General features: G+C 42.0%; 1 protein-coding gene and 1 long non-coding RNA gene across 8 annotated transcripts in view; one reads left to right on the plus strand and one right to left on the minus strand.

Annotated features, from left to right (window-relative positions):
* Positions 1-8,197: 8,197 nt before the first annotated feature.
* Positions 8,198-13,642, minus strand: LOC129052446 (uncharacterized). The gene is made up of 2 exons (XR_008517497.2): positions 12,634-13,642; positions 8,198-11,882 (listed from the first exon to the last, which is right to left on the minus strand). It is a non-coding gene; the product is annotated as an uncharacterized LOC129052446 (long non-coding RNA).
* Positions 13,590-13,762, plus strand: part of BACH1 (BTB domain and CNC homolog 1) — a 134,093-nt gene continuing 133,920 nt past the window's right edge. For 5 of the 7 annotated variants that reach the window (XR_010138805.1, XR_008517495.2, XM_054542875.2 and 2 more), the window contains exon 1: positions 13,616-13,751. The gene's annotated coding sequence lies outside the window, so the exon portion shown is untranslated. Of the gene's footprint in view, positions 13,752-13,762 lie in introns of all 7 variants that reach the window. The other 2 variants (XM_002830598.6, XM_009233866.3) reach the window with 2 other exon arrangements.

Here is a 13,762-nt window from a genome sequence, read left to right on the forward strand (position 1 = left end):
AAATGATGTTCACCACTATTTTCCTTAGAAGTCTCTCTTCATTCCTCCAATGGTTCCTTGACCTCATTCATTTGATTTCCCACCATATTTTAACAGTGAGAGTCACCTCCCGTCACCCTTCTTTGATTTTCCTTCCAGCCACCTATATTTAGTAATTCATTCTTCATCTGCTCCTTTTTTTCTCTCTCTTCCTTGCAACTTTGAATTGTAGGATGTTTAGTGAGACATCCTATATCCTTCATATATCTTTATACTTCCTCAACTTTTAATTGCAGTCAACTTTGAAAATTTTCATAGAGATTTTCTCTATATAATTAAGTAACATATAATGGAATTTTTACCTTTTTTGTGATTCTTTCTTATAATTATATATTCTATATAAGCCTCCCTGATTTAAATACTCATTCAGTTTAGTATTGGACAAATTACTTCTCTGATCCTCAAACTCCTCGCTGTGAAACAGGGATGAGCGTACATGCCCCTTCTGGTTGCTGTGAAGATTAAACGATCACACATCAATGGAACCTAGCTCTGTGCCCAAAGTTTGGCAAATGTTGGTTCACTCTCCTACCTAGGTAACTCAAAATCTAAGACAGTTCTTGGTTGTATTAAGAAGAAATAAAATACTACTTAAACTGAAAACATTCAAAGATAGGAAGCAGGCTCATAAAAGTTAGCACAGCTAAGGGCAAGATTTGAATTCAGATTTCCTGATCCCAGAGCGTGCCTTAATTACTAATCATGTATTATAAAATAAGACAAAAAGTACTTCACTTCTGTCTTGTCAGTGTGTGAGTCTGTTTGGGCTGCTATAACAAAATACCATAAACTGGGAGTCTTATAAAACAGAATTTTATTTTTCACAGCTCTGGAGGCTGGGAAGTCTGAGATCCAGAAACAGGCAGATTCTGTGTCTAGAGAGGACCCACTCCCTGGTTCATGGATGGTGCCTTCTTGCTGTGTTCTCACATAGTAGAAGAAGATAGTCAGCTCTCTGGGGTCTCTTTTATAAGTATACCAAGTGCATTAATCACTTCCTAAAAGCGCCATTTTCTAAAACTATCACCTTGGGGTTAGGATTTTCACATATGGATCTTGAGGGAACACAAACATTCAGATCATAGCAGGTGGGTTTCCCAGAAGCAGACCCTGAGACAAGGATTCATGTGCAAGTGATTTGTTATTTATTATTTTCCTCCCAAGGGAAATTAGTAAGGAAATGAAGGAAGAATAGGGAAGGAGAGGAAGCCAAACAAGGTGCAATATTGGACAAAAGTCCTGCGGAAGATAAGTGTGGCCTGATCCCATAGGGGAACTTAGAGAGTAACGTGAGGCAGAGGAGCTTGGCTTTCATACTCCTCTGCCCAGCAGCTGAGCACCATCCAGAGAGAGGTAAAGTTGCAGGCATTTCTGAATCAACATGTGCAGGGGATGGGGGTGGGAAGCAGCTTCATTGACTGAGGGAAGTCTTCTAAAGAAGGGCTGGCCATCGGGAGCAAGAGCAGAGAGGTGCACAAAAATGGTAAAAGGGGTCTGAAGGGTCTTGGTGGATCACCAACGCTGTGCACTTCAACTCCAGCCTGCTCCCTGGGAGGCTGTTTTCACAGTTTTATTTTCACTTAGAAGATGCTTATTTCAAAGCGCGTGCGCGCGGCTGCATCTTCAACCTTTTTCCATTGACTGGATTTTTAAATACACACACACACACACACACACACACACACACACACCTCTATTCCAAAGGCCATCATCAAACCAGTTTATAACTGAAATTTAAATTAGGGTAATGTCTCTTGGATAGTTTCACATTAAGGAATGATTAGTATTCCTCTTACGTAACTTCAAAGCTAAAAAATCCTCAGTGCCACCTCCATATTTCTTGATGCTATCTAATCCCCTCTCAGAATCAGCAAATTAGGCTTGGGCAGGACCTGATCTCTGTTTCACCCTTGCTTTTGTCTAAAATATTCTTGGCTTCTATAATAATAAAGCTAATACTTATACAATTATGCCTATGTGCTGGTCTAAATGCTCTTTGTATGTTCACTCATTTAATATTTGCAACAACTCTGTTGTAATAAGTACCAGCATAATCCCTATTTATGGTTGAAGAAACAGGCACAAATGGGTAAGTAGTAGAAGTGAGTTTCAAACACTCTGGCTCTAACTAAAGTCCATGTTTGTAATCATTATGCTGAAATGCCTCTCCACGAGGGATGAAAGTCCCTCCAAAAGCAGCCTACATTGATTTCTGTTCCATCTACTTTCTCATCAATGACTTCCTGTTAGCCTGAATTGAACTAATAAGTACTCAAGACTAGTAAATACTTAGTTCCTGAACTTGGTGATTCAGATAGCAGGAAGCCCAATGTAGCTTCCTTCCAGTTTCTATTCTAGGCCATCCGTGGCTTGCTTCATATTCTCTCCCAGCAGGACTCCACAGAGGCCAGGATTTTGCCACTTTTGACCATTATAAATAAAACTGATCAAAATACCTCCTACAAATCATATGACATAATATGGAATTAATAGACCTTTTATTAAATGATTACAAATCATACTTAAAAAGGATACAACTGTGCACTGTATGATATAAAGCTTTAAAACATGCACATAAATTGATATAAGAAGGCACTTATGAAGTCCATACAGTCAAGTTTATTTACCTGTATTTATTTACAGGATCTTCAGGGAATGTTTCAGGTGGAGGAAGGGGCTCTTGGTCAATGAGCCTGAAGACTGCATGGCAACCTTTGCCAGCTTTTGGCCTGAAAACTCAACTTCTTCATTTGAGATAATTCCTGTTTTATATACTTTCATTTGAGATATTCCTGGTGTATCAAATGAAACAAAAATCTATGAAATATCAGATTCACAAAAGTACATTTTGAATATTGAATGTAGATAGATGCATTTAAATCTTTCCTACTTTTTGCACTTTCATAATATATATATCGTTCTTCATTTTTCTACTAATAATGATGAGTCTACAGTACCTCAGGGCCTTATTTTTGATATCTTAACTGGATTTTTAATAAAAATCTTACTGAATAGGTAACACTTGTTTCCAAAAACTATGCTCACCTGTCAATGACTCAGAATTCGTCTCTGTCATCCCTCTGCTACTTAGCATTCAGTGCCCTCTACTGCCCTCCCCGACTCCCCCAAACTTCTCTCAGGCCCCGACAGTGGTGTGGGTTCTGCTCTCGATGCTTTCTTCCACTTTCCTGTCAAAATGCGTTTAAATCCCATTCGCCGTGAGTGTTTTTATGAGCTTCTTCTCACTAGAGTGATTACGACTGTCCTTGAATGTCGCTTAATGTTTGCCCTCTGAAAGAATTTGAATTTTAACAGAGAACTTCTGAATACGCAAAACCTTCACCCCAAATAATCAATCTTTAAGGGATTTTGGGCGCCAGCTAGAAAAGTAATAAGGGCACAGACTGATCTGTTTGTATCTGCTACTAGAAACATGGATTTTTGCCTATTAAAAAGTGATAGAAATGTCTATGATTAATGTTTTGTTTCCTATGCCATATCATGCGGTGCTTGCACATGGTTTTATGCTTGACTTCCCATCGCTAAGGATAAAGAATCAAATTATATTAGAGCTTGTTTTTGGAAACCCAAGGGGTACATGTAGTTAATTAGAGATATGCCCTCTGTTTATTTTCCCTGTTTTTCCTAAGGGATGTAAAAAACATTTTCAATAGTATTCCTTCTGGAAATCTTATTTAGCCAGTGGGTAATTTTCCAGTGTTCTAACCAATTTAAATGGATGCTTTTAGAACTGTAAGCTTAATATTCATTCTAAAGCCTCTTTTTACTTAGGTAAAATTCTCAAATTGCTAGTATAAAAAGATATTTCCTTTTATTAAATGGGATTCAACATCTCACTCCTGTAGCTTCAGTTCAGAGACATGGATTTAAAATACATTTAGTTTATTTTGGCTACGTTAAGTGGATCTGCTTTTTAAAATTTATGCAATTATGACAGATGTTTTATTGATTATTCTTTCATAAAATGCACAATAAGAGGCCGAGTATCAGAATAATTCCATATAATTTCACATGCTCCCCCAATGTTTTTGCATAGCTTAAATCCATAAAATTGTTTTGAAGGATTTTAATTTCCTTTTTTTGTTTGGCAGCTGTCCCATGTTTCGAAAAAGCCATTTCCTGGAACTTTGTCAGAGTATTTTTACTGGCTTATCTATATCTGTGTTTTGTTATGTGTGACCTCATTATATCCAAGGGGAGGTAGCAATACTGAAGTCAATAGTATTCTTCGTAATTTCATAATAACATACATCTTTTGTTCTTTTATTACTGTCAGCACTATTATACTGTCATTCAGTGCTATTCATTTGCCAGCCTCCAGGATCATAGGTGTAGGTTGAGCATCTTGGTCAATTTGTGCTGCTTTAACAGAATACCATAGTGGCTTGCACAACAAGCACTTATTTCTTACAGTTCTGGAGGCTGGAAGTCCAAGATCACGGTTCAGCTTGGTCAGGTTCTGCCGAAGGCTCTCTTTTGGGTTGCAGATGTCACCTTCTTGCTGTGTTTTCACATGGTGGGATGGGGGAGGGAACTATTTGGGGTTCTTTTATAAGGGCACTAATTCCATTTATGAGAGTTCCATCCTCAAGAACTAATCACTTTCCAAAGGCCTGACCCCCTAATAACATTACAATGGGGGGTTACGATTTCAACATAAGAATTTTTGTGAGACATAAACATTCAGTTTATTGCACTGAATATTTTCATAATAATCCACTTACTATTTTCATAATAATCCACTTACTCCCATACAACAGAGGATGCATGACTTCAGGGTTCTTAGCACATACGTTTATACAGAATGACATGAGGGACTTGAGATTAAGAAGGGGTATCAGTTAAGACTGCATTTGGCTTTACGTCATAGAAACTCTAGAAGCTTAACTGAATAGGGTTTTCTTACTCTGCTTTTAAAAGAAGAGTAAACTCAGTAATCAGAGCTAATCAGCTGCTCAAGAAAATCATCAAGCACCTGAGCTTCTTCCTAGCTTCCTGCTCTGCTATCCTTAGCCTGTAGGTTTCATCCTCATGATTGAAAGAAAAGAGCTCCTCCTCCAGTCATTCAAGGGAAGACGGACAGAGGGCATAAGCGCAACTGATTTAGTCTTTTGTTATCAGGAAAGTAAAAACTTTCCTGGAAATTGTATTGAGTCCATATTTGCTTATATGTAGTTGAGAAGGACTAGGTCACATAGCTAATGCAATCTGGAAAGGCATGTTTTAAGTTGGTACATTGCACATTTAATCAGGATTATGTTAGAAAGGAAGGGATATCGGGTAGACAAAGCAGTGTCTGTCACAAAGGGATTAAGGGCAAGGTAAGTGTATGGAAAAATAAAGCTTCCTTGATCTAAAGGTCAGTCCTGAAGCTACTATGATTAATAAAGAGGGTGTTTCTATGAAGTAGGAACCACCTGAATCAGGTCACTGCAGGATTGTCATCTCACCATGATTTTGAACTTGCTGATGCAGAAACCTGAACTACAGACACATCAGTGGTGATAACAGCTTTAGGATGCACATTCACCTGAAGCTGCAGAGGCAGGGGGAACACTGGAAAGATAATGTATTAATTTACAATGAGGATATAGCTAACAAGTGTTTCAAATATTGATGCTTACTAACCAACCCATCTCTTCCAGTAGGTAAATGTACAAGTAAAGGCAAATAATTATTAGAAAGAAATCAAAGAGAAATTCAAGTTGGAAGACCTTGATAGCTAATCTAGTAGAACCAAACCATGGTAGCCTGTGCTTCCATCCTTCTCCTGTCCTGCAGGTTAACAGGGCCCAGAAGTAAAATACTGAGTCCCAGGCAGGGCAAGGGATATGATGCTCCCATTTGTACCTCTAGCTTTCCCTTTACTGGCTTTAGGAGTTGATTTAGCTTCTCTTTACTACATTCACACTCTTTCCTTTGATGTGTTAATATAGTCACTCTCCTTACCCCCAAGTCTTGATGTGGTGAATCAGTCAGGGAACTGACAGAAAACAGATGGAACCATTTACAAGGATGAGGGCAGGGAACCCACCAAAGGGGTGTGCACCCTAGAGCTAACCAAAGTAGGGAGATATCACCACCCTTAGAGTGATGTTGCTTTGGCTTTAGCTGTAGGTGAGGGTGGCCTGGCAGAAGCTGGGGACTTTGGTAGAGGAATATAGCCATAGCCAACCCATGGCCTGGCAGGTAGACAGCTGAGTTCCTGTAGACATCTGCCATTCTCCCCATCAACCAGAAGTGAGGGAGCGTGGGGAATCCATGAATACCATCCTAAAAGGCCTGCCTCCTAGGGTACAGAGAAGTGTGGAGGAGGCTGCAGAGGGAATCTGGAGCGATCAAGGCTGAAAACCCAGCACCCCTAATCAATTGACTGTTCTATCTCTTCATGCTAATATCCATCTCTCTCCTCTGACCCAGTAGTTCTTATTCAAAGATGAATCATTTTCCTCCCTTTCCAAAGTGCTCCTTATGTATGGCACCTCAGTCCAGGTGAATCATTTTCCTCCCTTTCCAAAGTGCTCCCTATGTATGGCACCTCAGTCCAGGGAATAGGCTGTTGTGATGACAACCTGTGTCTATGGTCTCTCCTCTAGGAGTTCAGTACTTCTTCTCATGGTGGCCACTCAGACCTCAGTTAGCTCATGATTGAATTATCTGGTTTATCTTTTTACCTGGATGCCAGGAAGCTACAGATAAATCTGTAGCTCATCTTTATCAAAGATACATGTTTTGCAATATATGTTTTAGCTTCTTTCCTGGTTCCATTTTTTGATTTCCACTTTGTTCCTTTATTCCTTTACACTTTCTTTTAATGTATACACACATTTCTCATATTGGGGAATGAATATCTTTAGGTCAGGGTTTCTCAGCCTTGGCTCTGTGGAAACTTGGGCGAGATAATTGTTTGTTCTGAATGGCAAATAACATATCCTTATTCACAAAGTATTTTATCCATGGGTACTGTCCTGTGCATTGTAGAATGTTTGGCAGCATCTCTCGCCTCTACCTCCTAGAGGCTAGTACCACCCACCCCATAACAATATCTCCTGCTGCAGGGGGTGGGGGGGTGCAAAACTGGCCTCTATTGAGAACCTGAATGAGAACCTGATTGAGGACACTGAATGAAGTGGTACATGAAGAGGTGAAGTAAAAACATGAGTCAAAATATGGCACCTCTCTTGGTTGTGCCAGTTTTGCATTAAAAAATTGAGAATACATTTATTAAAACAGGTATGTTATAGAGTAGCCTTTACTACTTCCATAATGTTTCAGAATAAAAGATCAAGAGCTGCAGGCTACAATCCTTGGTGTAAACACCAACAAATACATAGAAGAAAGCTATCAGGTTGGATTATTCTGTCCTTTGAAGACGTGTGACTATGGCTGAAGGTGCTGTCTCTGATTCAGTACCAAGCATAAGCATCACTGACTCTGCAGGCACCAAACATTTAGTAACTTTTCTGCAGGCTTGAGGGATTGGTTACATGAAGCTTTGGGCAGTCTTCTGTCACCTTTCTGGCTGGAACTCTACTTTCTTCTCCTCTCACTCCTCCCCAGTTGGGTGCAGAGCAGTCAGGCTACATCCAAGATTCTGAGGGGTGGTCTCACTTTCTATCCCCAAACATTTATATGTATGTATATACGTGGGTATACATATATTTGCGTGTGTGTATAGATGGTGATAAATGTATAAACATAAATATTATATAAAACTTAAACATTTAAATGTTATAAACTATTATATATGCTAATATCAAAAATATATGTACATATACATATAATATATATAAAAACACCTTGCAGCATTAGCTTATGAGAGAATAGTTTCTCTACTTCCTTATATAAATATATGTAACAAAATGAGAGAAAATTTGTAGCACAATGAATTCTAATGGAGGACAATTTCAAGTGTCATTTTAGGTCTAGGAGCTTGACACAGGTTTAAAATGAAACAGGCTTTTTCAATATTTTCTGTTTTATTTACTGAACTTTCCTCTAAGTCATGATCATTGGGGTTGTGGTTCTTCTTACAAATTTAACTCCATTTTCATGCTCCATTTTAATCATCTGATATTTAATCTTGATTTTGGTTATCTATTGCTATATGAAAAAAAGCACTGCAAAATTTCATGACTTTAAACAATAATCATTTTATTATTTCATAATTCTATGTGTTGGCTGGGCTCAGCTGGTAAGTTCTTTTGTATAGACTTGACCAAGGAACATCCTAGATGGCTCATTCACATGACTGGCACTTGATGCTCAGTACTGGCTGGTTGCTCTGCTGGGTCTCCTGAGTGAAGAGGCCACACATGCCCCATGCATGGTGGTTTGGTTCTGAGAGAGGGTGTCCCAAGAGAGCTCATTTGAAGAAAGAGGAAGTTGAGGCTGACAGTCTTCTAAAAGACTAGAACTAGAACTGGCAGAGCATCACTTCTCAGTGTCTTCTTGGTGATGCAGTCACAGGTACAGATTCAAGATGATGAAAAATAAACTCCCATTCTTGACGGGGAAAATGATAAAATTTTGTGGCCATCTTTAGTCCACTGCAACCTCCTACTGGTTTTCAGAAGCGCAATTTTTTTTGGATATTTGGGCCACTTTGGTTGTCATTAAATCTGGTACCTGAGCAACACCTCTTTCACTGATTTGGCCCCTGTCCCACTGAGTTCTTCTGCTTCAAAAGTGGCTATTTCCTTTTCATTTTTCTGCCTTTATCTTGATTTTAGATTTTGTAACATTTCAAACCAGAGGCTACACCTCATCTTTGATTTCAGTTACCAGGTAAACATGAGGGTGTGTTTACTCATCTGCTCCAGGAAGTTCTCATTGCCTTCTAATAAAATACGCTCATTTTCCATAAAACCTTCCAACCGGGGGGCAGGGGTGCTATGACTTTAATCCATAATCACATCTTAGGGTACAGGTGTCAAAGAGCAGTTTTTCAAGTGGGGAGACTTGTGTTTATCTGGGTAATCCCCCACTGTTTAAAGCCTAGTTTTTTTGCCCCACCTCCCTTCAATATTTTCTTGACTTAGTGAATGAATACTTAAAGACAAAAGGAGCTAAGGCAATGAAGATGGAGGGAATGAAGTTCTGGGAAGGCTGGAGGGGTATGCAGATTTGTAGGGGTTATAGATGTCATGTTGCATCTGTGGAAATGAGGATTCAAAACCAAAGGTGGGTAGGGAATAAATGTGGATGTGTGGATCTTTCCTGAGGTTAGGGAGGAGGACAGGGGACAAGGGTTACACTGACTACACATCAAAGTTTTTTCAGGATATGTATTATGTCTTACTGTCCAAATATTATGCTATGGTGCTCCTTATAGCCATGAATATGTCACCTATCTGTATGATTTAGCTCCCTCATTTTTGAGAGTCAGGCAAGACAACCTGCTATTAGAGGAGAAAATGATGGTGTTTATATCTAGGTTCTATTAAAAATCATTCCCTAACTATGGCTTATAGTTATTTAAATTGTTTTCAAAGTTAATTTAATGATAAGATTTTATTTTGGTAATAAATTCAGTATGATGGCCAGAAAGAAGATATGAATATTTGGAAAAATTGGAAATATCATTTTTGAAAGAAATGTGACAATGCACATATATAACATCTTGTGAACAGTATTGTATATCACCAAACCTGCTCACAGCAGAAAAACCAGCCATCACTTCTCACAGTCAATGAGAAGTATAAATCAAGGACATAGCAGTAAGCTGTGATACCCAAGCTTCATGGATAAATTCTCCTAAAGAATAATGCACTAAAAACAAAACTACATGACAAAAAAAACACTAATTGCAAATCACTGTGACACAGTAGCACAAAATCTTTATATTGTGCTACTAGTGACAGCAACAGAAGACAGTTAAATGCCTAGGCAGGTAGAGCAGGTCCCCGGTGAAACCCCACCTCCAAGCTGAAGACGGTTTAAAGCCTGAAAGTCAAGCTACAAGTTAAATTCTCAGACTAGATTGAGAACTTGTCTTCCTGTTTGGCACGCTTTCCTCTGATCTCCACCCTTCACCTGTTTTACGTATACCTACCCTTTCTAATTGGTTTTCTACACTGTCGTGCCTGCCTTTGAGTGGTGTCTTTGCTTTAACCTTTTTTTGCAAACTCACAAACCAATCGGTATGCACTCCCCATTCTGAGTGCATAAAAGCCCCAGGCTCAGCCACATGAGAGGGGATTTTCCCACTTTCGGGTAGGGGAACTGCTCCCAGCATTCGCTCTTTGCTGAGAGCTTTCCTTTCGCTTAATCAGTTCCCCTCCACTCACTCTCCGGTGTCTGTGTGCCTAATTTTTCCTGGTTGTGAGACAAGAACTTGGACCTAGCAGAGCTAAGGAGCAGAAAGACTGCCAAGACTAGGCTACGTGTCCCAGTTTCAAACTATTATCAATACCAATTGAAAGCAATCAGCTGGGAGTGGTGGCTCATGTCTGTAGTCCCAGCACTCTGGGAGGCCAAGGCAGGTGGATCATTTGAGGTCAGAAGTTTGAGATCAGCCTGGCCAACATGGTGAAACCCCGTCTCTACTAAAAATACAAAAATTAGCTGGGCTTGGTGGTGGGTGCCTGAAATTCCAGCTACTCAGGAGGCTGGGGCAGGAGAATCGCTTGAACCTGGGAGGCAGAGGTTGCAGTGAGACGAAATCATGCCACTGCACTCCAGCCTGCATGACAGAGAGAGACACCATCTCAAAAAAAAAAAAAAAAAAAGCAATCAGAATTTTTTTTCTTGGTCCCCAAATCTCAACATTTTTTTTGCCAATAGGAATTAGGTAGAAGCACTATGTCTCATTATAACCTCAAGAAAATTTTTAAAAATCTGTTTTAGTAATAGATTTTAATAAACGTATGAGTTAGTGTAAAAGATCTTGAGGCTGATGTTCTTCAAAGTTGACCAATGATGTAGCCACTTTTCTTGATTCTGAGCATCGCAGGATTACTCAAGGTTTTGTTGGCTTGGCAGCTAATAATGTTAATACTAACTCTGGAAGTCCAGAAGACATAGGTCAGAACATACAGTTGTTTGTGAATATTGATACTGATATACAGGTTTTAAAAGAAATACATTCTAAGTGGTTTTGGTTCAAAGCAAGAGAATACTGAAAACAAAAAGTGCCACATCTTTTACTGAGCATTTTACTGCATCATCATTTGTTCATTCCTTCATTCAACCTACTGTTTCCACTCCCATTCCTTCTCAATACTAGAATTAGCTTTTAAAAATAACCACATGACTTAGAAACCTCCACTCACTTATTGCAGACCACGGGATAAAGTCCAAACTCCAGGTGCTGTGCATGAGGCCCTTCTCATACTGACTCGGTTTCATTTCATTCTCCAGTTTCATTTTTTGTCCTGTCCCTACTACAGGCCATAAGCTTGAAGACCACATGCTTCAGTATTAAAAATGCAGATATTTAGGTCCTACTCAGATCTACAAAATTAGAATCTTTTGGGGGTGGGACCCAGGAATCTGCGTTGTTGTTGTTTTTTTTTTTTTTGAGACGGAGTTTTGCTCTGTTGCCAGGCTGGGGTGCAGTGGCGCGATCTCAGCTCACTGCAACCTCCACCGCCCAGGTTCAGGCGATTCCCCTGTGTCAGCCTCCCGAGCGGCTGGGACTACAGGCGCGCACCATCATGCCTGGCTAATTTTTTGTATTTTAGTAGAAACGGGGTTTCACCATGTTGGGGTTTAGTAGAAACAGGGTTTCACCATGTCGATCTTCTGACCTCGTGATCCGCTCGCCTTGGCCTCCGAAAGTGCTGGGATTACAGGCATGAGCCACTGCTCCCGGCTGGAATCTGCATTTTAACAAGCAAACCAGATATTCTTACCCATAATGAAGCTTGAGAGTCACTCACTTGACTTGATACTCTTAGCACATCTGTATACCTTTGTGAGAACTTCTCAAATAATTAAACCTATCAGGGCATACATCATAATTTTCAGGCTAGAAAATGTCACTGCTATTATCTAAAGAAGCAACAGTTCCTCCCAAAGAGGAGGGTCTGATCTTCCCCTAGAAAAAACTGCATAGGTGTAGAAAAAAGAGACTGCAATTCCACTGGCTCAAGGTGGAAGGAGAATAAAGCCTCGGACACTCCCATGTGTCTGTAAGAACTTCAATCCTTCTTTTGTGGTGTGTTTCCAAGTGTCCTGTAAGAACTTCAAACCTTCTTTTGTGGTGTGTTTCCAAGTGTCCTGTAAGAACTTCAATCCTTCTTTCGTGGTGTATTTCCAAGTGTCCTTTCCTCCTGTTTCACTAAATATCTACACTCTCACCATGAACTGAGGCAGCCTGGGATACGAGGTACCTCCTACCTCGGGACCCTGTCTAGACTGCTGGGTTCCACTCTTCCCAATTAAGACCCAATGCAAATGTCACCTGCTCCAGGAAGCCTCCCCTAATTCTAGGTCATAATGTATCACTTCATCCCTCGCACTCCCATCCAACTTCACTTGTGTGATTTTCTCCTGTATTTTGGATGTAACTCGAATGTCCCCAAGTCCCACAGCCTGTGGGTGCAAATGCAGTCATGTTAGTCATAATACCTGAATTATTATCTTGGTATCCTTTTTGCCCCGGGAACTCCAGGGCTGTCTTCTTGTTGCTGGCTCCAAAGCTAACAATAAAATCCCTTCACACAGATCGTCCTTTGGCTTCAGACCTCAAGGTCCGTGTCATCTCCGCAGGAACCCTCGTGGGGTTGGCGTGCACAGTCCCCTCCGCTGCGCGTGCATCCCGCTCCGCTGACAGCCAGTGCTTTGAACTCCAGAGGTGTTAAATGGATTGGGAACATAATTTCAAAACGGACAGTTGGATAAACACCAGAATATGCACCAGAAGATGACAGCGGAACCAAGGCTCGAGACGGGCCGGCTGACACCACTGGGTGCTGAACCTGGCTGGAAGCTTCCTGGCAGCGACAGCGAAAAGGGAACACCTGTCGTAGGCGCCCTTGTTTCATTGTCAGTAAGAAGTAGAGCAACTGCTAGACGCGCTCCACAAAACCGTGGACGCACTTGATACACCGCCCCCCACCCCAGCAAGCTCAAGTACCCTGTGAACCTGGACGCCCGCCACCCCCAGGGCAGGCAGCGAGGAGCTCTTCAGGGGGTAAAGCGACCCCTGTGGGGCCAGCGCCCGTCCTCTCTCCTGCTGTCCGCGGGCACCCGGGCACGCGGCGACTCGGCTGAATCAGGGCGTCCTGCAGCTCCAGAGGCGAGGAGGCGCTCGGCCTTTCCGTTCTGCCCTCAGACGGGAAAGGAGAGGTGGTCCTCGAGTGGGAGTCAGTTCAGGCTGCGGGCTGTGCCACGCGCGGAGGTCCGGGGACCCCACCGCCGCCTCCCCGAGGCCCGCCCCGCCCCTTACGACCCGTCCCTGCAACCCCTCGCGTGGGCTTCCGGCCGCGGCGACCCCCGCCCGCGCTATTGCGCTCGCTCGTTCGCTGACAGAGGCTTCGAGGGCGGCAGGGCGGGGCTTCGGCGCCGGGGGCGGGGCCTTCAGCGGGCGGGCGGGGTTTTGGCGCCGCGAGGTGGCGGCAGCAGAGCGGCGCAGAAGGGAGGGGGCGGCTGGCCGCGCGGAAGGAGTGAGTCACCTGACCGCTGCCCTCGCCGCCCGCCGGGCGCTCTCGCTGCAGTCAGTCGGGCCGCGCCGCGCCTCAGCTCTGGTGAGTGGCTC

This window comes from Pongo abelii, chromosome 22 (genome assembly GCF_028885655.2).
Source record: "Pongo abelii isolate AG06213 chromosome 22, NHGRI_mPonAbe1-v2.0_pri, whole genome shotgun sequence".
NCBI classification, from domain to species: Eukaryota; Metazoa; Chordata; class Mammalia; order Primates; family Hominidae; genus Pongo; species Pongo abelii.